The sequence below is a fragment of the Protopterus annectens genome, chromosome 3.part1, assembly GCF_019279795.1.
Source record: "Protopterus annectens isolate FY-2018-M chromosome 3.part1, PAN1.0, whole genome shotgun sequence".
In the NCBI taxonomy this organism is placed as follows: Eukaryota; Metazoa; Chordata; order Ceratodontiformes; family Protopteridae; genus Protopterus; species Protopterus annectens.
In genome coordinates, this window is record NC_056732.1 from 844,778,729 (window position 1) to 844,782,813 (window position 4,085).

A 4,085-nucleotide genomic window follows, 5' to 3' on the forward strand; every position below is an offset into this window, starting at 1 on the left:
CAAGAACTAATAAAGTTAAACCACTACTTCTGAAAAACATCATCATCCTTCACTGCCAGACTAGCTGCATACTCCTACGGCTGCACTAGGACAGCAGCACTCAAAGAAAAGTATTTCCTTGTCACAAAACAATGTTTCTACGTTTAATCCAACTCTAAGAATGTGACACACAAATAAAAATACAAATTAAGCAACACTCCTACAGATTTCTACCTAAAATAATCCCCTAAACACCAATTTAACTTTTTTTTTTAATTTTTTACTTTCCGGTACTTACCTATTATCTGGGACAATTCATGGGGGAGGAAAAAAAAAACACACACCATTTTATAACCATAACAACTATTTAAACAATTCAATAAAAAGTTGTACACCCATTCACAACTGCAGTCATGTTAATCCATATAGTAAAGACTTATCAGTAAGAGTCAACCAACATCACAGGAAAATACAGCTTAGTATCAGAGCTCAAGAGTCTGAACAAAAGCAATAAGCTTCTCAAACCCAATATCTAAGATTAAATCAACATACCATACAGTATTGTTACAAACTGAGCTCAAAACATGTCAATGTAAGCAACTCAATATATTTATAGTTTGAAATAGCTTTCAGAGTCGGTGCAAACCAAAGGAGAAAAGTTACCACAGCAAATATTCGTCATCGTAGTGCATTCTATGCCCCCTGTAAAATTAAGTCAAGGAGACTGTCACAGCATAAAAAAAAAACACAAGGAATGCAGTACTGCACAAATGATTATGACATGAAGATCAAGTTCATGGTTGAGGCTGTCTTAATAAACCTCTCAAGTCATATTACACCAAATCTTTGAATTATAAGACAATTGTCCAATATATAAAAAAAAAAAAAGCTACCAATCAAGACTACCACCATCCAATCTCCATTGTACCCACCGTTAAGAAAAACACACTAGTTACCAACACCATTCACAACAGTAATAAAGAAAAAATAAACTACCTTTGAAAATTAAAATAAATTATACAAACCGAAAACAACTCCTTCAGTGGCAACTACGAACAATTCGGTTTAAATGCTACATGAGCAAGAATCTTCCAAATAAAATTAGAACTGTAGTGCAGGCACACCCCAAGATTTAATATGAAACCTCTATTGCAAACTTTATTAAACAGGTTACAAGACAGTAATTATATATTAAAAATCTGTACCCATAGTGATCTTTCAAGCAGGAATTACCTGAAACTAGTATGCATTTGGTTATTGGGTTTTCATCTGGCTACACCCCCATCTCACACATGCCAATCCTACACATCCCCTCACTTTTCAGACTTCCTCACAATCTAAATTTACATGCTACTCCATACCTACTTCCGCAGCACAATTTATGACAAACTACTACTACTCTAACTTCTAAGTTGCAAAGCTACAAGAATTTGTTACTACCACAATTAACTCCCCAAGTGATGCACACATCCTACAGAAAGGCCTCACTCAGACCAATGACTGGTGTCGAAACCATGGCCTTAAGCTTAATGCCAAAAAATGCATAGTCATCCCCTTTGGGAAAAATTCAGTTCCCACCAATTACCACATCGATGGGAGCCCACTGAACACTGAAGGAGTTATAAGAGATCTGGGGACACAGGTTGAGAGCAACCTCTCCTATGACCACCACATTGCCACTGTGGTCAGAAAGTCCTGTGTGGCACATCTCATTACCAATGGTTTTGCATCCAGGAAGAAAGAGATAATTTCTCTCTACTCTTCCTTCATTAGACCAATCCTAGAGTATAATGTCCCATTTGCCATGTACCTCGCTAGACACATGCAACAGCTGGAAAGGCCACAAAAGTACCTCACGAAGAGGATCATAGGCCTTCAACAAATGTTCTACACGGACAGACTCCAAAAACCCCAGCTATTCTTGGTCTCATATTGTCTACTAAGGCGATCTCTGCTTGACTTGCAAAGCCATGTCTGACCCAACTCTGTCAGAAATGCTACAGCTAAAGAAATCTCAATCCCTCCACACCACACGCTCCAGAGACCTCATCCTCATTACCACAATCAACAGAACCTGCTGAAGAGACAGGTTCATAAACCAGAGACTGCCCATGCTCTGGAATATACTTCCCATACATGTCAAGCAGTGAACTTCACTGGCCCTCTTTGAGAAATCTTCATGAGTGGCTCCGTCCCCCCCCCCCGGGTTCACTCCGGTGGCTCTATTTGATAGAGGCACTGAGAACTAATGCTGGGCGGCACAATGCCAGGGCACTTCCTTGGCCTAGGCTTGTAAAGGCTCCAGGACCATTAGCCTAGTACACACCTATGAAAAGGTCTTCTGCCCCCCCCCCCAAAGAAAAATGCAGTCCTGAAATTAATATGTTTATTCATTGGGGTCTGTGTTTGAAGTCAGCCACTGCCAAAAAGAATGCACGGAGAGCTGTCATAATCCTACCACAGAAGATTATCCATTAAGAGACATGCTTGTACAATGCCAGTTTATATACACCATTAGACAATTCATACCTACCTATGTTAAATATAAAGTGTCTTCTGGCCATAGCTCACAGCTTCTTTGCTCAAGGATGCTACAGAAAACCAAAATAAGCAACCCCAAACCAAGGTCAATTTTCAAAATTTTTTTTATACAGTCATTCTTTGTTGATCGGGTTAGTCAAACTAGGCCTCTTTTCAGGAAAGACCTGAGGTGGTATTTATACAACTAGAGGAAATTTAGCCACGGTAACATGGAACTTTCCTCCGCTCTTCTGGATAGGTGTCATGGGAATCGTTTACAACCACCAACTCAAGCAGATGTTGCCTCAATTTAATGTCGCAGCTGAAGGACAGTACGTTCAGCAGTGTAGCATCCCTTTATGCTGTACTGCACTGTCAATAACTGATCTACCTGGGGTGGGAATGGAACTCACAACCCTCAACACCAAAGAAGTTTGTGCCACTGACACTTCACTACAATTCGCAGGTTATGCATAAACATGCACGTAAAGTCAACATTTTACTAGTGAGACGTTCCGCAAAACTATTGAAAGACATGTTAGTCACTGATTTAACTAGGAAAAGGCCTACAAATACCAATTTTCTTACTAGCATACAAAAATAACTAAAATACAGCTCATATCACCTGATCATTCTACTGAATTTTTCACAGCAGTTTCTTATACTCAAGTTATAATATTTTTGTACGTTATTTATATAAATTTGATACAATAATGATCGACACGTAAGCCTTCTCTTTACTACTTTCGATTTTCTTTACACCACAGCTATAAATACATGATGCTCTCTCTCAAAGCCAAACTTTTAAAGAAGAGCACTACGCCATATACGGAGGACTGTCTATCCAATATGAAACGAAAGTACACACACGTCGCATCTCTTTTATGAAAGTCGGACTGTCGCAGATATCAAAGTTTATGACGGTTTCCTCTATTATGTACCATTAAAATCTTCGACACACTCCAGTGATGTGTGTTCTGAATGTTAGCTCATTTACCATCAATAAAAAAACGCAGCAAAAAATGACCAAGTCCAAATGAGTAAACAAAAAAGTGACGGCAAACGAGCGCACTAAATTGCATACACTTAATATAAAAAGAATACGCTTCAAAAGTGAGAATAAAGCGTATAAAAACACAAATGTCATGAGAAGAGTACATCACACCACTGAACATTACCACTCACCATTTAATTTCTCAATGTACGGTATCCTGTAAGTCTTGTTACTCAGTTAGGACCGGAAGTGGAAGTCTGAACCGGAAGTGTGTGCAATAAACTGAGTTACAAGGTATGAGCGACCGGAAAATCAATCCTCCAAATAGAAGTGTTGAATTGTGCTTGCAAAATAGAAGGAGGTGGAGTATTTTATGATCATCATTCATAGGTGTTGTTTCTTAGGCGAATGTCTTGATTAGAAATTTCCCGCTACTGGATTACTCAATTCTGAAATCCAATACTATAACGTGCTTGAAGAGACTTTTTTTCTGTTATTTTGGAGATGTAGAGTGTATTACCCTTATGATCACGCAATGGGAAGGGGCTCCTGTAAGGACATTTGTTGTATTCTTCCATTGTGGTGGTGGGTT

The 4,085-nt window shown here is 38.8% G+C and overlaps 1 protein-coding gene across 1 annotated transcript in view; it reads right to left on the bottom strand.

Moving 5' to 3' along the window:
• Positions 1–3,836, bottom strand: part of ZNF407 (zinc finger protein 407) — a 3,063,484-nt gene extending 3,059,648 nt beyond the window's left edge. Inside the window, exon 1 of the mRNA XM_044067115.1 lies at positions 3,685–3,836. The gene's annotated coding sequence lies outside the window, so the exon portion shown is untranslated. The remainder of the gene's footprint in view (positions 1–3,684) is intronic.
• Positions 3,837–4,085: the final 249 nt, after the last annotated feature.